Source organism: Pithys albifrons, chromosome 9 (assembly GCF_047495875.1).
Source record: "Pithys albifrons albifrons isolate INPA30051 chromosome 9, PitAlb_v1, whole genome shotgun sequence".
NCBI classification, from domain to species: domain Eukaryota; kingdom Metazoa; phylum Chordata; class Aves; order Passeriformes; family Thamnophilidae; genus Pithys; species Pithys albifrons.
The window spans coordinates 30,815,828-30,837,531 of NC_092466.1; the positions used below are offsets into that span (position 1 = coordinate 30,815,828).

A 21,704-nucleotide genomic window follows, 5' to 3' on the forward strand; every position below is an offset into this window, starting at 1 on the left:
CTAGAAGAAAAAAAAAGGAAAAGTCTCATTAGAAATGATGGCACAGTATAAAAACATGTTCCCTTGGCAAAGGCGTTACTAATGATACAACATATTGTACATTTAACTAGACATGAAAAGATCCCAAACCACTTTATCAAATGTGGGTCAAACCCTGCCCTCCTTGGTTCTGCACACTCCCTCTGGTGTGAGTGGGCTCCTGCCTGACTAGGCAGCACAAAGCTTGACTTCATACAAACATGAATTATGTAGCACTGTCTAACACGCAAGGCCAGCAGCCAGGGACCCATCTGGTACCCAGCATGGAAGACAAACAAGGTGAAGCTCAGGATTGGACTCCATGGAAATCACTCCACTCTTTCCAAAAGTGCCACACCACCTTTATTATCCAAGCTGAACAGACTGGACCAGCACTGTGAGATCAAACATGAGAGATTTTTAAAAAAAATTCAAAATACTCCACCATTAAAGGACTTGATTAGCAGAATTAAAAAATACCCGTGGTTCTATATATTAACACTTTTTAAAATCTCATGTCTGATTACATTTTGGTTTACCTTCTCCGTGCTCCTTCATTTTATAGCACTTTATTTTATGCAGTCTGTCCACATTCAGAGAAAAAGCCAGATACCCCTAGGTACAATGCCATTATCTAAACTGCATTCTCCTTTCTTTTCAGATCTTGCATTAAAGATGGTATGCAAATTTGCTTTATGATGACTTCAGCTTGAATGTAAGGATGGAGGAAATGTTGGTTAAGTCATGAAAGAATGACTGAAATCAAATCCCATTCCCAGAGGGTTTTAACAACAAGTTATGCAAATACCCATGGAGGATGGTTCAGATAATGCTGATCCTGCCTTGGAGCAAGTGGAACGAACTGGGTTAGCTTTCAGGAAGGACAAATCGTATAATCTGTTATTTTATCAGTGTCACAGCTTCCCCTGGCATCTTGGGCAGACACAATTTTTGTGCCTCTTCTCAACTGGTATAGTAGAAATTGTCTTTTCTTCCCCCCCACTCCCTCAACATCATTTCATCACAGGCTTACATCATTGCAGCTTAAAGTGTTTTATGATACTTTATTGTTGTAAGAGAATGCAACAATTACCTTTAGAGAAAAACATAAAGACAATGAAGGCTAAGAGAAATACAAAACAATCTGGCACCAAAGCTCAGTTACTTATCTGTTGCTCAAATAATTTTTATCTTTTTTTTAATGCAAAATTTCTGGATTTGCTACATTTTCTCCTCTCCTGTGATGCAGCCACTGCAAAGTGAGTGTTCTGTTCAAGCCTTGCTTCAAGCCCATCAGAAGCACCTTCATATGCAGGATGAAGCAATCTCAGGCACAATGACAGCAAAATGGTGAATAGAAAGTCTGTTTTTTTCCTTGTACCCATACAAGCTACAAGAGTATTTTACTAGTGCTTTCAATACAACAACCTTTCTCTTCCAAGGAGAGAACCATTCCATATGAACTCCTCATTTTCTCCCAAGTTTTGCACACAGGGCATTCTGCTTTGCAAAGGTAAGTCACCAGCTTACAACCTTCCCTGCCCTTCATCATTCTCTTCCAGCCACACTACACTGATTGCTACAAACCAACTTCTTTGCAATGTGCTTCCAACAAAACAGCCCCCAAATACTGACATTTATTCAGGCTTTGCGTCTATAAACTACATGGCCATAACTGTAAAGACTATAGGGAAGAAAAGCTGCCTTGAGAGGAGAGGTAAAACACTTTCATTTGGAAGATCATCTGAGCTGTGCAATGCAGATTATTACAGGAGACAGGTCATATTCTCAGTGCTTAGCAACAGCAGCCACCGGGGTACAAAACAGGTCAGCATTTTATCAGCATTACTAAAGGTATGAGGGAGGACTCAATAGACTGGGAGCCTTTTTGTCACAGTGTAACGGCATGTCTGTTTGGCACAGTCAGCAGGTGGATGAGAATTAACATTAGCTGTTTACAGCTGCTTCTGGGTGGGGAAGGGATGTGCCAGAGCAGCTTGCTGTGGAAAATCATATCCTGCCAGTCACATTAACACATGCCAGACAAGGAAAACAGTTCATGCTTGGAGTCATTTAAACTTGTCTATTTGCTCAAATAAAATGAAGGGGGAGAGGCAGGAAGACAGATAAACAACTGATATTCACATGAATATCTAACTGCAGTTTCACTGTAGAGGGAGAGCAATGCCTGTGTCTTTTACAGACTTTGGCATGACTTTTGGACTTAAGGATTCTTGGAACACTTAAGGACTCTTGGAAGCACTTGCTCACTAACAGGAGGAAGGTAAAGGTTAGGTTCTACTTCCAGTCTGAGGACGTACAAAAATCTTTCCTACCAAACTCTCTCAGGTGCTTCTAAGCGATGCACTAATCCATTCATGAAATCCCTCAAGAAAACAGCATGCCCTCCTTTTCTGGTCCCCCCTCAAAACTCACCCCTTTTGCTAAAGTTGTCCGGACACATCACTGACACCAGCAGTCAGGCTGCCATCCAGGGAGGAGGCTGGTGTGGTGCTGCATCCGGCATCCCTCAGCCTGGACTCCCAGTGCTCAGACAGCCACAGGCTCCCAGCATAAGGCACACCGTACAGGAAAAGCAGCACTGACATGTGCAGGCATGACTCCAGCAGCTGGGAAGTACCCAGAGAAGCTACCATTTAACAGCACACCAGGGATAACCCAAACTGTCCCACAGTTCAACCGGTCTCGGTTGGCACATCCAATTTCCACCTTACTGGGTTCTAGTTACTTGAACGTGATGTGAGCCAAAGTGTGAAACCTCATGAGCTGCCTTAGCAGCCAGGGTGTAACACATCTCTGTGCTCTGAGGAGGAGGAAAACCTTTTCTTTTTGAGCTTGGCTGAAGCTTCTAAGCCCTTAGACTACATTAACTCATCCTTTCTCTGTCACTATGCATAGGAACTTTGAGATCTGCACAGAGAGATAACAGATTGCAGGTGTACAATTGAGCAAAAAGTTCAGCAGGGATTCTCTCCATCTTCTGGAATTGTCTCCATGCATTGTGGTCTCTGCTATAAGCAGAAACAAGCAGTAACATTAGAGAGCAAAGAGAGCCAACATTGTTGTAAACCAAAAGCACCTTCAGCCTCTCTAAAAGCAGCATTGCCAGCTTCCACTTTCCCTATAACTAAGGCATTACTTCACACTTACTCAGAGAATTGACTTTCAAGCTTTTTCTACCTTGCAAAAGGTCTTTGATATCCTTGTTTTAAAGACAGTCCACCTGCAAATCCCAGAAGAACAAATAAATGCTATCCAACTTTTACAGAAACTAAGCATAGGGGTACATAAAACTTGATCAAAACCATCAACCCAATACTTCCACATTTTTGAACCTAAAATTCCTCAACTTTTATACTTTAATACCTCTACTTCTTGGAGTTCCTGCTAGAGTGCCTTTGTACTATACAGACACAAGCAGCACCAGAGCCTAGGCTAAAATCACTGAAGTATTTTAGAGATAAAACAGGCATAACAGTAAAGTTAATAATTATTTATCTGGATTGCCATCATTCCTGGAAGCCCATGTCAAAGACTGGTAAAAGGCCTTTTATACGAAATGCATTGAAAACCACAGTAAGGGAAGAAAGCACACAGCAGTTTGCTCCCCTCTGTGAGCAACTATCCTCCATATACCCACTCCCAACTTCCACACTAGTTGGAGTCAAAAACAAGAACCCCATACAGACAGCATAGACTGTGTGTCTACAGGACATTCCCTTAAGAGACCTAATAAAATTTTTCTCCAGGACTCATTACTTAAACCTCAATAATATTGAGAGGCATTCTGTATCCTTGCAGCCTATTCAGATGTCTTTCTTTTGTTTTTGTGATCAATCCCAACATGAAATGAAGATGAAAACTGGCTTTTTATTCTCCACTGGTTTGACAAATATCAAGAGAAAAACAGGCTTGGGACATACATCAAAGCACTCTGAATCTTAGATGCTCTTGCACTCAGCCACAAAGATTACAGCCCTTCCTGTGCATTTGTTGTCAGGCTGTGTCCCCAAAGCCACTCCCTGCTCCCTCTTGGAGTCCCTGGGGATGCTACTTTTTCAAACTCTATACTGAGATTAGAGTTAAAAATCAAGATTCTTACAAATGTTTTAGTTTTTGGAGAGATATTTAATAAACAGCAGATTTATGGGAGTGCTAGTACTGATGCATGCATAATATCAATCTTTTTATTCACCGAGAGTTTAATTTCTCCCCTCATACTTTATTGGAAGAAAGAGCAACTATTTCCAGTTTTAAGCAATGTGCAAATGCAGACAATGGACTAATGAATGCAGCTTTTATACAATGTGTATTTCTTTTAGATTTGTGTGTTTCCCTTTAACATGGGATACTATTAAAAAATCCCTTTTCTAATGTACAGCAGGCTGATGAGCTTGCAGACTGCAGGCTGCCTCTAGCCCATCAACAGGTTTTCCAGTCTGGAGCTCACTTTCAACAGCCTTCATTCCAGAGACATGTCAGGAAAGGGCTGAGTCTGAATAAGCTGTGCTGGCAGCAGCATTCTGTTTCCCAGACCTTCTTTACCTTATGGTCCTCTAGTCCTGTCACAAGGATAGTGGAGTCTGTGATGCACGGGGATAAGACCTGAGAACTGTTGTCCCATTTTGAGGAAAAGCCATATGAGTTAAAAATGTTTCTATTACAGCAAAGGCCAACTCCTAAGTCACTTGGATATTACCTTAAGCCTCCAGAAAATGCTGATGCTGAGTCACGCTAGCAAATACATATTCACTCCTTTTCTCCAAGCTCTCCTAGAGAAGTCAGAGACTATTTACCATGAGTAAAGACAATAACTATTAGGAAATTTGCACTGACTGTCAATCCAGAGTTTGGCCTGATTTTTCCACAAGGCTAGAGAGGGTCCTTTAAACAAACAGAGAAAATGCATTATTTAGTGACCCTTAAAAGTGCAAAGCCATTGTTTTTAATGTACACAGGCCCCTTCCCATACCGGTCGTATTTTTATTATGCTCATCTCTCTTTCCTTTGTGTTCTGCTTACAGTGGTCTCTTTTTCAGATTAAAAATCCAGTCTTTTTTCACATTGGGAGCAGGGTTTTGTTTTTCACTCCATCTTTAACAGTAGCTGTTGTGAAGGGAAACCCCCAGCAGGTTCCCATTGTGCCAGAGCAGGATGCATTCTGGCTTGAGTCCCAACAAAAAGATGCCAACCATGCCTAACATTTGTTGTGGGGGGAGGCAGTGACCTCATTTTAAGGGATGAACTTATGTTACTTCCATTTGGAAATGTGCTCAACAACACTAGTCTTGCAGCAGCATGAGGTGACCTGAGGAAAGGGATGATAACATTTTACTTATTTTGATAAGGATGGGCTTACTGCAACCCATGGTGCTTTCTTCTGCAGGAAAGCTTAACTGTGATGGGCACTAAGCATGACATTAGAAATGGGAGGTCCTTGGCATTTCTTAGACTTTGCTCCTCTGTTAATTCTCAATTTTCCTTCAAGCAAATATGTTACCCTCACTTGGGAAAGGGAGGAAATTTTATTTCAAATAAATCCAGTGGCCTGTTAATAGCAGTGTCTGAATCATGTGAAGTAAACCAGCCAGATCATTCTCATGGGGAGACACTCCATCTATCTCCAGCAGCTCTAATCCCTTCCATATCCCTGCTACCTTATAACTAAACCAGTATTAAAAAATTGCATTTGTATCTTCTTTATTAGGAAGGGGGTTGGTGGCACCAGATGAGATGATGTTCTTTGTGCAAACAAGTACTCATGCTTTACATACCATTCTACTATTCTGTTTTCTTCTGATAAGAATGTGATAGCTTGGGGCCAACTGCTATCTGCACTTATGCAGTTCATTAGCCTTGAGAGAGATGCTTTTGAGATCACAGTCCTAAACACAACCGCAGGGCAACAGGAAAAGCGCCATTCCCCGGTGCCTGACAATTCAGAGGACCCATCCTTTGGGGTTAGGGAAGGCCAGTGATGCTGAATATGGTTGCAGACAGAGAAATAATTTAATTATTGGTCAAAAACCAAGCAAATCTCTCTAATCTGTTCTATCACACAATTTAATCATTAACTTTTTTGATCATAATTTTGCATTGTGCAAGATAAAGTAGCCAAAATAGTGTTTTATTTAGAATGTCCCCATAAAGGGCCCTATTCCAACTATGTAACTGTGATAAGTTTTCCACAAGTTAAAAACTACCTTGGTTTTAGGCTGTGTGAAACCCTTCTTCTTGGTCACACTAGTGGAGATTAAAACATTTAATATTTCTGCAAAACTTGCATATGAATCTATAATCAACTGCATTGTCAACAACTGAGGCTCTACCTTCTACAGTAGTCAGTCTTATTATGCTTGTAGAGAAAATAAAATATTTCCTCAAAATTATACATTTAAGTAGTTCAAAACACAAGTGGAAAATGCATTTTAGATGCAACTCCTTCCTTTTAGAAATCCTTGACCAAACCAAGAAAACATTCAAGCAAACCATAAGCCCCTTTCCTTGCTAGACCACAAGACAAATTCTCTGACATGGGAGTTTGGTATATACCATATCAAGATCACTTAGACCACTCTACCTCTTGGAGTTTGTCTTGGCAAAATGCTGAATCTGGGCCCTTTTAACATGAAACATGAACCACTTGGAGTGGAAGATGGTTCAAAAGGACCCACAGCCTGAGATGTTAAGGCTGGTACATGCAAGAACATTTGACAGCTTCCAGTACAAGAGGTGTTTATCAGTACCCTTAACAACATCAAGACGTCTAGAGTGAGTTGTTGCTTGCAGTGACAAACATCTGCTGTGAAGCTGATGCAGCTTTCTTACTGTGGAAGTTGTTTAGAGTTTGCACATGCAGCCTCTTTCAGTCAGTCCTGTGACTTCGACACAACTGATCCAGCCTGGGTGCCCTTAAATGCCTGAATGACTCCTTCCTAAGAAAGCTCAAGAGAAAAATGAAAAATAGGTATTATTCTTTTGATTTCCTACAAAGAGCAAAGGGGCTTGAGATTTCCAAGGCACACAAGATCCATACAGAGTTCTATGGTAACTCTTGCCTAACATCCACATGTAACACCTATAATAATTTGAAGAAAACATCCAAGCTGAAAATGCCCCTAAAGATGTCAGCTCTATATTATTTACTCATCACCATAGATATACAATAAATACAGAACAATTTAACTGTGATTCTATACAAAATTATCATCTGACAACCCAACCAAAACCACCTGAACTGAGATCAAACCTGTCCCACAAGGACCATGTTCAGGATGAGGGTCTAAACTACTTCCATACTCTTTGCCAGTTTGCATAGATGATGTTTTGAGATTTTGAAACACAAGTTTGGTGTGTCAGCTTCACCTGAAGAATTTACTAAAACTATTACTAGCACGCATGTATTAAATTAGTAACACCAGAAACAAGATCGAGGACAACAAAAATCAATGTACATTTGCACAACACAATCTTTCTAAATATGCAAGAAAAACAAACCACAAGAATGATTTTAATGGCAAAATAAGATTTCCTTAATACTGCCCGAAAAGACAAATGACAAGGTAAATTGGGACACATTCTGTTCAAGACCCTAAAACTAGTAAAATCCCTTGTTTCACCACTGTACTCCATTAGAAGTGACAATCAAGGAAAGAACCAGGCCCCTTGTGACCAACTCACATGTATAAGCAATGAAAAGGATTCAATGCATTAAGAGACAAAATACTTCATAATCTAAAATTCAAGATTCATTCTCCAGGCTGAAAGTCTTGACTTCTAGAAGTTTATTTCAAACTCTGGGAAGAGACTCCTAAACCTGCAATGACTCATCTCTGTAAAGTTTTCCTATCATATGCTTACAAGAGAAAAACAAATCACTGGCTTTCATAACTGCTACCACAGTCACAAAGAACTAGAGAAGGGCTGGATGTGCTTCGAGGGTTTCTTCTTATGTTTATATCTACCTGAAAATAATAACTCTCTTATATGTCAAGATAGATGAGATGCCATTGATCTCCTTGCTGCTATTTTTCCCCTCAGAAACTGCCTTCACTCAGTGAGCAAGGAGATAATTTCAGCATGTCTCAGGCCCAAGTTTGAAGCCATTTCCATGCTAAAGTCACATTCTTCAGATCACTGCATGAATAACATCAGTCGGTCCACCTCCTCTTCTCTGTGTGCATGTCATTTTAGAATCAAGACCCAAAAAGAAGAAAAAAATTTAGCAACTCTTGTTAAAACATTGTTAAAGTGTTTTTATTTGTGTATAACTTCAGATGGGAAAAAAAAAATCATATAAACCTAAACTAGATAATATTGCTGATTTTAGGGAGAAAGATTTTATTCAATCAAAATGAGCTCACTACATAAATATTATGTAAATATGCTTCAATCAGATGTGGTGAAGTTAGTGGTAATAACATAGAGAACACTCATGTCAGTGGAAGTGCAACAACATAAATTTCCCCTAAAAATTACTGTACTAAACAAGCTATAGAAATTATAAACAAGCTACATAAACTATTAAGAGCTCTCAGTACTATGAATGTGTAAGTTGCCATTTCATCCTGCTTTTGAATGCATCTCATTCAAAACCAAAATAATTCTGCCTTGGAAGTCTCAAATTACAATTATCATTACATTGAAAGATTATTTGATGATAACTGGTCAAGTAATTTCTGAGGTGGCATAAATATACACAGATACATACCAACTTACACTGAAAGTATTGCAAATCCCACACAGACTTATGATTCATACTTTTTTAGACTTAAAAGGCATCTGAATGATTAGTTTTAAATCTATCTACTAAAGTGTTTGGGGTTTTTTGGACAGGATTCTTACAGGAACTACAAACCTTTATCGGCTTACAAATGTCGATGCATGTGTTTCCAGAGCAGGAATTATGACCTCTAAGAGAAGTAAAGAACTTCTTTTTAATTAGGCACTTGAACACCTTGTAGAAGAGAATCTCTGGAAAACTCCACATAGCTCATGTGACACATGAAATTTAAGGCTCAGTGGAAATTATCTAGAGTTTTTGGATGCTAAGAGGACTTATGGGGCAAGATTTGTGACAGTCATAAACTTGGTAATAATCAGTTCTGCAGGGCCAGTTAGAGGCATCACATGGGTTTTGTCACAACAGTTTACCTTGGGAAAGCTTTATAAAACCATCTGTCCTGACACCTCTATGTAGATCTGCTGTGAAATATATACACCCTGGTACAATGACAAAGAATTGATGGAACCAATAAACCAAAGGACTCAAATATCTCTCTAGAGCAAAAGACTGACTTAGTTTTGGCTATTCAAGAGAAGAAAAAACACTTCCCAAACTCACAAGGGGAATTTCACACAGGAGAGTTAACAGTTCTCAAACGCAGGAGCTGAGCCGCATGCCAGGAAACAATTTTAGTCTTGGCCTGGAGATGTAAGAGACCTGTTGGAGAATACCATCAGGGAATACTCTGGGCTGTGTTGGCTTAACCATGTCCTCCTACAGGAGCTGAAATTCCCTGCTGACCATAACCTCCTGTAGCTTGTCTTCCTCTGATTCTGCTGTCGAGGATACAACCCAATAACTGCAGTCCCATTTTGCAACCCACCACACCACTGTAAACCATAAAGGCAATGCAGAGCAAACCAGAGCAGGTGTTACACACACTGCTGCTTGTTACTGCTGGAAACAGTGACGAAAACTTGGCATCTTTCTCCTGGACATGATACCATGTGGCCTGCACAGAGTTGTGGGGCTGGGCATGGGAGAGACACCAGCCTCCACATTGCCCAGCACTCCCTTTCTCCTCCTCTTCCATTATTAAACACTGAGTTCACTGTTGCAATTTGTGCAACAGCGTGGAAAGTTCTGTGAAGCATTTGTTGGGGCTGCCTGGATGAAATGTATTCAGTAGCGTACGCAGCAAATGTAAATTAGTTTACAGTGTTTTGTTCCTCACTCCAAATGTTCCAGGTTTGAGGATTAGCTCAGATTCCAATGGGAGTTTTTTCCAGACCAAGAACCAAAATCTGTGAGCAAAAATTACAAATCAGAGCCCTGCACTGTTATCAAGAGTTTTAAATGAGACTTTACATTTTAAAGACCTGTCCTAACTCTAAACACAAAATTCAGTTCTGAAACAAAAGGAAAGGTCTAAATCCCTGCTGGGGCAAGGGCAGGACTGGCATTTACAGGTACAAACAGGATGAAAACAGGAACAGAACAATCTCTGTAGGGGGTATTTGAGATGAACAGAGGGAGAAAGAAAATACAACAGAGCTCAGTTTTATTCCTAGAGTTAGAGGAAGCTACCCCCTATACAGCTAAACCACTGCAGATTAAAGGATGCCATTTTCCCATGGTGCCTTTTTAGTGACAGAACTTTCAAAGCCACTGTGCATTAGAGAGTCGGAATTCTGCAGAACCATTTTGGCAAATATAACAATAGCAGAAATATTTTAATATTTTACCTCACCTTAACCAGCCTTGATAGTTTATTTTAATCTACTACTTCTTCTTAGCATCAGAATGAAGTATGTTTTAAAAACGCCTAATTATTTAATCAAATAATATAAGGATATAATACTAATGAATTAACACTTTCCAAACTGAGCTAAAAGACTTTCCTACTTTAATAGACTCAGATTTAGGATTAGTTTTTAGTTTTACCATTAAAGTAAAGCTCAGTTTATTACAGGCTGACCGAAATAAGCTATTACCAACAATGCTGCCTACCAGCCCTACAGAGTTCATCTCCCCTAGCATCTGAGCCATTACTCTACAGTGCTAATTAAAGTATCATTTCTGAATAGCAAAGCTACAGGATAAACATGCAGTGAAGCAGAGCCTGTTTCTCACTTATACCTCAAATATGCAAGGCAACCTATGTAAGATTTAAGTAAGAATATAATGAAAACAGAATTTATCATAAATATCAGCACAGAAAAACTTACTGAGTAAATATATACTGTGCTCCTTCTCCACCACTAAACTCCATCTCAAATAACTGCTGCACCTTCAATAAACAGCACATATACTAACAGAAAGAGCTGTTTCTATCCAACTTGTACCAAAACCCTGTAAAGCAAGAGTAAATACCATTCTGCTGCAGCAGAGAGGAGCAGAGCATTCTGCAGACCAGCACATTGCCAACGCCAAGGCTCCCAGGCAGCAAGACTTCCAGCTCACTCTGCTCTCCAAACTGTTGCACATAGAAACTAGAGGGGCTGTGTCAGGTTATGAACTGCTGAGGCTCATTGGAAGCATCAGCAAAGATGTTTATCACCATGAAGATTGATACTATTGTGCTAATAAAACAGGAGAGAGTAAATTATATTCTCATGACTGAACAACAGAAAGTTTAACCAAGTACCACAAAACATCTGAATAACAAAATCTTCTATTGCAAAAAATTATCTCACCAAAAAAAATCATTCCAATAAGTGTTTTCATAGTTTGGATATTACTGGTAGAAATAAGTTTATGAACAAAAATAAGTTTATCACCAGAAAATAACCAGAATTTCAAAGATGCTTTTAAACAGGGAACAACATTCCAGTCCTGTGCTGACAAGTAAACATCAGCATATACATTTAAGAAAACTCATTGCAGTGTTTTTTTCAGAGCACAAAGCTATTGCTGACATGGAAATAAGTTAGAATACTGCTGTGCGCAAGCATCGGTAATACCTCTAACTAAAAGAAATACTGCCATTGATTGATGTTTGCACAAAGTTTGAAACATCACTACTAATAACATGATATCACACTTGCCTGGGAACCCAGTATTTTAATTCTGCAGTAGAGCAGCCTAGAGAGCAACTGATTTAACCTCGTGGCTTTTAACTGATGTGAATAACTCAAGCTATTGAAGACCCTCTGAGCCCACTTCACAGAGCACAGGGATGTCATTTCACAGCAGCTTACTCACTTGAGGAACTTTTAAATCACACAAGGAGCCCCTTGAAGGTCACTGGGGCTATCTCTGGGAGTAAGAGTGATAGGATGCCTCCCTACAGGTCACTACTAGCATACTACTGGCACTACAGCTGGCTCCTTTTGGAGTTTAACTGACCTGGGGATTGTCAGTAGAAGAGGTGTGTCATTTGAAAAAGACACCTTAAAAGCATGGTTTTTAAACACTTTTCTAAATATGCAAGATTTAGTAAAACACTTCATTGACCGAAAGTGCTACACATACCTGTGTTACTTAAGGCCCTGATAACAGAACAAAACATTACACAATGTTTCTGCAATTTTAATCAGCGTCTTCTATAGAGTATCCTAAACAGAATGTAGCCATTGACAAGGACAGAAAGAACAAATACTTCCAATATTCTATTGACTGCTGCCTCAGCCTATACCGTACTTCAGCCGTCAGAAAACAAAATGCACCAAACAAGCCCAAACGTACCTCTTCCTACATCCAGCTTCATCCCATACAATCAAAGACTTAAAACACTAGTACAAGAAAATCGATATGCAGATTTCACTCTTATTTCAGAATCCACAAATGCTTACTTGTTCTGGAAAGCATTCTCCCTCTTCCACTGCCATGTTCTGTGGCCAGATATGAAACCTGATGACTCAATTAGTTAACACTTTGGACACTGCACCATTGCTAAAAATAGCGGCCTCAGGAAGTGCTTTTCTTTTTTTCTTTTTTTTTCCTTTTTTTTTTCTTTTCTCTTTTTTTTTCTTTTTAAACGAGCTAAGCACAGGCACTTGTTAGACTTCCCTTGGCTATTTAAATGGCAAAGAACAAGTGATTAGAAGACTATTAAGTTAGTAATGGAGCGTGTCCCAGGATTCCTGGCTCACTTACCATATTTGCTGCCTCCAATCATTCCCCGTGTATGTAATCATGATCTGTGGAATACCCAAAATAGCTGCAGCATCAGCTGATCAGAAAACCACTGCTGCTTGGAATCACTCATGAAACAAGCTTTTGTCATTCTGCTTATCAGCTCTTTCTAATGCAGACTACTTTGAACTATTTCTAAAGGCAACAATAACATCATTTTACACTCCGTGTGTTTTGAATACCACATATGCCTGCCTCCCACTCCATGGTAATTTTATATTTATTCAGATTTTCTGATGACTAATTATGATAGGCTTGTGTCGCAGGTTCTAGAGGCTATTTTCCTAAACTAAAAGGCTGTTCTCTATGTACTTCAAGTTCCTAAACTACAGAGGTTAAAAGCAGCACTGAGAACAAAATAATTTTGTTTCAGAGGGAAGGACAGGGAGAGGTTCATCATTCAGTGAAGCCAATGTCTTCCTTCTCAATGGAATGTTCTTCATGCTTCCCTACAGTTATTTACATTAGCAGTGGCTTTAAGGAGTGTTCACCTTCTAAGAAAGGGAATACTGAAATCTCTTCAATGCACCACGAGCCCCTGCACAACATGCACTGCACTTGCCTGTTACACACCTCATCTCACGCCTGCGAGCTGTACACAGATAATCCCTGCTACAGAAGAAGAGCAAAGGGTAAGATATGGAAAAAAATTATCATGGCCCAATATTTTTGCCAGACAAGATATGCCTAATGTCTCATTTATTGATGAAGGAAATAATCTATATGTAAAATAGTGTAGAGATAATTTGAAATTTTCCAGAAACATTTCGCTCTGTTTGTATCGACTGGAGCCCAGCCACCAGGCAGCGGCTCTGTGCTCTCACGTTATAACACAAAACTTGTTGCTAATTACCTTTGCAAAACATTTCAGAAGGTGCAAAATTTGAGGCCCTTGTGTTTCACTAAATAAGTTATGCAGGCCATGCACTCAGGTGGTCTTGGCTTGAAAATACTTCATTAATGTCACTGCCTATGTGCTCTGTTAACAGCTACTCTCTGCTTCTGCTCGTTTTTGCTTATGCCGTTACAGTATCCAGGACTAAGACCCCACTACTACCACTGACTAAATACAGAGAAGCCAACAGCTGCCTGCAGGGTGGAGGAGCCTTCTACCCAATTTAAATGCAAGAGGATGACCATGTGATTTTAAATTAATTTACCTCACTGACAGATCTCTACAGAGCTCCCTGTAGCAGAGATTTCAATCAGTCCACCTCAGCTGCCCCAGCAGTGATGCTGCTGCAAAGCTACCACAACAAAAGTATCCTGAATATTCAATTACTAAAACTGAATTTTGATTTAGCACTACTATTTGTTTTGAGGATCGAGACCTACAATTTCAAAACAATAAATGAATCCCAGTTCTAGAAACCCAAGATAACTATTCAGTGATTGAATTTTTGTTTCTAATTGAGGAGCTGGCTCTGAGTACCTAAATACCAGGTACCTAAATACCTTTCTTCTGCCTTTGAAAAGGAGCTTGAGAACAAGGGGAAAGGAAATAGGGTGATTTCTGTAATGGGACTCAAGGGAATCACATGAAATTTAAGACTTGCCAAATAGTTCTTGTTTGCAGATATTAGGATGAAATTGGGAAGTTTTACAGAAAAGCAAGTCTATGCAGAAGACCAAGCCCTCTGTGGAGTGTTGTTCCACATCACTGGACTGCAGCCTCCTGTTTGGAAATGGTGACAGGTGACACAGAACTGGCAATCCAGCAGCTCTCCTAAAGCTGAGATACTGCTTGCTTGGAAAGAAGAAAATACATTTTTAGGATTCTGCAGAGTCTCTGCTGAGCTGTGTGCCCCTTGTTCCTTAGGCAGCCCAGGTGCCACGGACAGTGCAGCAAGGTCTGAGTGTCAGCCTGCTGCTCCTCTGAGACCACTCTCCCTCCCCACTGCCTGCTCATGTATTCTGCCAGAGCTACTTTGCTTTTCCAGTTGTTGGCTTTTAGTTTTTCGAGTTCACATCAGTGTGATGAAAGCAGTGGATGACTGACCCAGACCATTGCCTATTAACCTCCACAAAACTGTCCTGGTTTAGGCTGTGACATTCCCATACGAGAAGTTGTCCAATTCTCTCCCCATTAATTTTAGAAGAGCAATGGTCAGAATTACAAAAGAAAATCACAAAGAAAAATTAAAATCTGCCAGCACCAAAAAGACATCTCAGTACATTCACATCCATCAATTCAGCTCTGATTACTGACCATCATAAATCATAATGGCACAATATTTTTTTAACCTTGTGGATCAGTTTTACAGTACTCAAGATGATTTCTCACATGCATGCCATTAACAAAGGGAAATAACAGAAAGGCTAAATACTAATGGCAAAATCAATGTGTTATAGATCTTGGGTAAAATTTCCAGGATCCTGTTGTTATTTTGCATCCTGAATTACATGAACTGCAAATTCCTATAGTAATTCTCAGCTTGGGAAAAAGAAAGAGCCTTGAATACAATCATATAATGAGTAGACATGCAAGAAAAAAAAAATCTCAACAATCAATCTCCTCCCCTCTTTGAAAAAGAAAAAAAAGTAACAAAACCCCTTGACAATCTCATTAAAACGGCAGATTTGGTACAGATGGAGGATTCTTTTAAACAGAATAGTGGAAATGTCCTTTTACATTATGACTACTCTGCTCCCCAGCCAGATGGAGTGCTTATGATTACTGGCTTGGAAGTGACTTGCAAACAAAGCAACACATGGCAGAATTCAGCTGAAGGAAAAACATGGTTTGACATGAGATACAAAACAATATAAATATCTCTCCAAGAATGGGAAAGACAAGCCGGAATAGTTTAAAATATAATCTAGAGCTACTGGTACAGATTTTGCAAAAAAAAAAAAAAAAAAAAAGATTTTTTTTTCCCCTGAAATTGCTTTGGATGACATTTCAGACAGTTCTGAAAGAGGAAGAGTCAGCTGAAGCCCACAAGTGCAGGGGATTTATATCTCTGTGGTCTTTCAGACACCCTTTTCAGAGAGCAAATGGCTGACAAAGAGCATCAGTACAGATGTGTGCTTGTGCAATTTACACCTACAGAGAAGCCTTAGTTTTAGATACTTCTTTTATCAGAGACACTAATAGTAGTGTCTGAGATATTTGATATAATTATCTAAAAATTCTTTTCTAGTCATTAAAACAGGGGCTAATTGTGCCTCAGCAGAGACTTTAAAACAGGAATTCAAGTGCACGGCTCATTGGATGGCTACCAGGCTTTTACAAAGCCGGTACCAAAATAAAATTTGTTTACATTTACATTATTTGTTTGCATTTACATTACATTTAGTCATTTATACTTTAACTGTTAAAATTGTGGACACTGAGAATGTACAGCCAAAGGAAAAAAAAATCAAGTTATAAAGTGCCAAAAGGAACAGTGTGAATTGTGCATCATTTCTTTTTTAAAATCTGTCGGTTCAAACACAATCTATCATGAAAATATTGTTGCTATACTACCATTCAAATTATGCCAGCTCAGATCATCTAAAACATTCACAGAACTAGAAATCTGTTGTCAGAAGCATACATTCTCCTTCCATAATAATGAAAAAAAAAGGAAAATAGTACTCAAACATTAAATAAGTTGAAGTCACACAACACAATGAACATACATCTTTCCCCCCACAAATCTGCTTTATGCTCCTATTGCTCTTGACTAGAAAGTATCTACCAAATCTGTAAATCCTTCAGTTATTTTTTTTCCTTAATTTTGACAAGGATATCAGACATCAGGTAGAACTAAAGAAAAGGAAATTCTGTAATTTCTGCTACAAGATAGTTAAAATTTGTCTTTAAAGGCTTTCCAAATGAAGTCTGTGGTTTCACCCTACTCTTCTTCAGCAGCAGTTGGGATCAAATCTCAAAGACTGAACTGTGATCACTGTTAAAGGACAGCCTGCAGGGGTTTTTCAGAAGTCTCCCAACCCTTCAGAACAGCACCCCTCGAAGCCAACCCTGCTGGGACCGGGGGAATTCGGCATGTTGCAGGTGTTCAAAGAGCCCATGAAAGACACACACCAAAGCACTGCAGTGTTTACTCTGCCAAGATCCGTAAGAGCTCCTGTTCCCTCACCATCAGCACTTTCAGGTATATGCTTATATTTTCAATAGCAGGGCAAAGGGCCCTTGGGATGACAGACTACAAAAAGCAATACACGTATGGTATGAGCTGTATGCCCAAAGCATCTGAACTGCTTTCTACAAACCCACTGCAAGTTCCAGTTTTTAACCCTATATTCTTCCCTTCTGCTATCAGTACATCACATGTTTCCAATATGCCCTGCTCATCAACTCAAGCTTTCTGAAAGAGCACTTTTTCTTTCGTTCTCATTCAGTAACTTTTTGTTTCATTCAATCTATTTTCATTCTTCTAAAGCTCCTTTAATTTCCAGTAATGCCAGAACTAAAACATCACAGAATTTTTCTCCACAATAACCCCATACCCTGGGAATAGGAAAAGCTTTGACCAAGTGGAGTACAGACTAATAGGCAAACTCAAACTTCCTATCCAAAAGGGACCGTAAATCATTCATGGCTTCAGCAATGGCATCAGCAGAGGCATCAGCAATTTCTCTTCCTCCATCAACAGGTGGAAAAGGTGCCTCAACATGGAAAAGGTGCATCTTCCACGTGTATCTTCAAGAAACCTGATTTGGCAAAACCAGCTCCACAATACCACAGAAATCCCATAATCAGCTGCCGTGTGAAAACAGAGTTTAAGATAATACCTCTCAAGGCAACTTCCAGCTGTCAAGACCACTCTACACTCTTAAAATCATAAAGAACTTAAAGAGAGCAGCAGAGCGTCATTATACAATGCTGTAAGCACCAAGAGAAGCAGCTTCAGTAAAGCCAACTAAAAGCCCTTGGCTTTATAAAGATCTCTTTCTCTCCCACTGATCACCTAAAAGACATCCATGCCATTGATTTGCTATGGACAGCACCTTTGGAAAATACTGTAGTAATAAAGCTGCAAACTGGAAGAAGTATTTACATAAGCATCATAATGTCACATGATTGACTCCTGAGCAAATTGACTTGACACTATCATGCTTGAAAAATAACCAGTAAAAGCCAATTAGGAAGGCAAAAAAACAAAAGCCGGAGACTGCAGACAGCCCTGTGTTTAGTGAAACTACAAACCTCACATGAACTCTCATGGAGATGAGATGAGCAAGGGCAAAGAACTATATATGGAAAGCACAAGGAGACATGGTCCTATATCATCTTGAAGCATTGCTGATGTTTGCAAATTCTCTGCTGATTATTCAGATGGCTTGTTGCATGCCATGCATCTTGTTCCAAGTCATGCTGAAAACTGGGGTTTTGTACATATTGAAAACAGCAGCTGCCTCGCTCCTTCTTTGACATACCTCACTGAAGCATAGGATTCTAGAAAGTAGAAATTCCTTGGATCTGAACAGGAGACCTCAGCGTTTTTCACTAAATATGGAATTTCTATTTGTTAACAGAAAATACTACTAGTGGCCTAGTGAAATAGGTGGATGTTGGTTGGTCTCCATAAGTGTGTAGGTATATAAACACATAGACAGAGAAGTGAAAATCATATACTAGCCTTATTATTGCACCACAGCCCAGGAAAACCATGTACAGTTCAGAAATAACTTTCTATTTTTTTAAGACTATACTTAAAATCTAGTTGAAAATATCAGAGGAATGTTATGTAAAATATACCATCCATCTGTATATGGCATCCATGCGAGACAAGGTTGGCTCAGGCTCACTCCCTGTTGGGATCCTATTTCTAGCAATTTTCAATATTCCGTGATTGCCAGGAGCAAAGAATTAATCATTAAGATTCATGGTGACAACAGCAAAGTATTTCATCCTGAAGCTGAGTTAAGCACCAGAAATGTGACTGCTGGCAAATAAGCCCTTCCAAACACTCCCTCTCTTTGTTGTCTATCTTTTAGGCTTATTCAGAACATAACTGCAATATGAAGCCACAGCACTGACAGATGGTTTCAAAATACTCAGACATGACTTCTGCATAGAAGAAGGAGTTTTTATCATGTAATATGTTCCAAGAGAAACAATGAAAAACCAGCAGTTTTATGGGATACCTGACAATTTACTACCTCTGCAAGACCTTAGTCAAAGCCTCCCCAACCTGCTGTTAACAAGATATTTGACTATACATCTTGACTAGGTTCATTCCTCAAGGACCACCTAAAGGAACAATTCAAATGAAAACAGAAGTAGGCTTCATTCAAAGTGAAATAAAGTAACAGAATATAAGTGTAGCCAGTCAGCACAAGCATATGAAGGTGTCCAACAGCCTGTGAAATAAGCACAACAAAGCACAGCTCTCGTTCAGTGTACAGTGGCTGAGTCAGCTTCATTTATAGATGGTACAATAAGAGAAATAAAAGAAAAATGGAAACACTGAACTAACTGTAACTAATCCTTCAAATCTGTTCCCAGATGCAAAGGAGACAATTCAATGGAGCAGTATTATGACCAAGGCTTTTAAACAACAGTTTGCCTGTTACTGCAATGAACAGACTACAGCCAAATTATTACACTCTAAAAATGTGTGCAGACACAAGGTAAACCTCTCATTAGAAAACTAAAATGAGAATAGCTCGCCTAGGACTGCTAACATGTGCAGAGTTAGATAAGAAAATAGAATAAAAATAAGAATTTGGTAGGAAGAGATTAACAAAGAAAATTATAGATGAAGGTAGACCAAGGGAGTTCTTGAAATCACAGCCAACTCCATTTTCATTGATTCTGTGACATACACGGGCCTCAGAGCATCTCTGCAGGCAAACCACACACAGGACCAACCCATGGGAGATGTCACTAAACACAAGCCCCTGGTCATGTGAAACCACCCTGAGTCCTGCCTGCAGACACCGCATGGCAGAACATGCTGCTCTCATGGAACCACAGCCTGCCGTTCCCCAAGGCATAGTAAGGGTGGCTGGATCTTCCACCCTTTAAGAGCTAGCACTTCAAAGTACTCTAAAATTTCTTCAAATCACAATTTGGCAAGACTTTCAAGGAAAATTGCAAGTTTGAAATCTCTCATAATCATTACAGTGGTGCAGAAATAAGATGTTGTAATGCAATGAACCCAAAGACAAATAAGTGACTGTAACTGTAGTTGATTTCACCATCACTCAGAAGTTATCCCCAGACTCAGTATTTACACAGCCCAGTTGTCAGGACACACACAAACTAGTTACCAATAGTCAAAAGATTACTATACAGTAACATTAACAGTTATAGGGTGCTATTCCCAGTTAAAAATTAACCTGTATTTGTTAAGAAAAAAGACTAAAATCTAGTTTTAGCCTCCAGTAAGTTCTCCATTTGGTAGGTTCCTCCCTAGCAGCTTCCTTTCATAAGGCACTACTCTTTTCAAAGACTGTGAATCAAGAACAAAGCACCAAGAGTGAAACAGCCTAAAGAGCAGAGTCCCCTTTAAACACAGTTACAGCAAAATCTCAAATTTTTTCTCTCACTCAACTTCCACTCTGAGCTATCTAGTGGCATAAAATCAAGCTGTGAACAATTTATAAAGCCATACTTATAAATTCACTGAATTTCCATCTTCTTAAAGGTTTTTGCTCTGATCAAGTATAAAACTACCTCTCAGAAACTCCACATTGAAATGTCTGGGGAGCAAATACAAGAAACTTCCACCACCTTTTCCTCATAAATATTAGGTAGGGCAGGAACACCAGACTCATATTGCCTCAGCTTTGTTATTGCAGTATGGCCAGGACTAGGAATAGCACTTTCCAAGAACACTGGGAGAATTCAGATGTAATAACCTCAAGATGAGTTACACCAGGAAGGAGTAAACACTTTTCTGCATTGGGGTGATGCAGGAATTTCCCCCAAAAGAGAGGAAAATTGGTAAAATGAATAAAAAAAGATCTCATCAAGATCATTTCTGACATGCTGCTGGGGAATGAGGACAGCTGTGCAAACTGCATTCCAAACAGGACTTATATTTGTCAGCACAGATGTATGAAAACGTCTCTCAGTTCTCACTATAGTGCTGGCAGCTTGGCTAAATATTAATGCTGCCCCCAGAGTGCTGCTACTGATTCTGTGTGTATTGCACACATGAGGTGCTGGCCATGGTTAAGACAGATCTTTCTGAAGTTGCATTAGAACTCAAAATGAAAAGGGTAGCTTTAGAGACTGCATCAATCCTCATCCTCATGTGGCTCCCTAGGAATTATGGATGGGACGGCAAGAAGACTATGTAGGATGCATAATTCCTGAAGTTAGCGCTGAGCTTTCCAGATGTACAGGAATTTGACAGTGAATTATACTGAGGTGTAGCGCAAAGCTTTCCAGCTATACTGCAGGTATTCTAAGCTACAACAAAAAAGCTTTACATTACACTAAACAGATTTCCTAAAACTTCTTCCAAAATTTAAGGTTCCTTTTTCTGTCTTTATAGGCAAATACAAGGGTCGCAGCTACTAAAGATCTTCATGAAGGATCTATGTACCTTTCTTTGCACTGCTTTTATTCCTATGCATCACATTTCATATCTGGCAGTTATTCTATACTTATCAAAATGTAATTCAAACTATATGAGCTTCGAATTTTAATAAGGGTTTTTCTCACTGCAACATCAGTGAAATAGGTCCATGAAGATGCTGATGCCTGATTTCACACCAAGCATTTTGAGCAGATGCAGAAATACACCTTGGAATGACTCCATGAATAATGCAGTCAATTATAACAGCACACATGGCCATAATCTGTTTTTTTTTTAACCTGTTTAGTTAGCACTGCATTTCT

The 21,704-nt window shown here is 39.4% G+C and overlaps 1 protein-coding gene across 12 annotated transcripts in view; it reads right to left on the minus strand.

Moving 5' to 3' along the window:
• The window catches only part of ANK3 (ankyrin 3), a 353,784-nt gene that overhangs the window by 145,361 nt on the left and 186,719 nt on the right, over positions 1-21,704 (minus strand). The gene's annotated exons all lie outside the window — the stretch shown is intronic.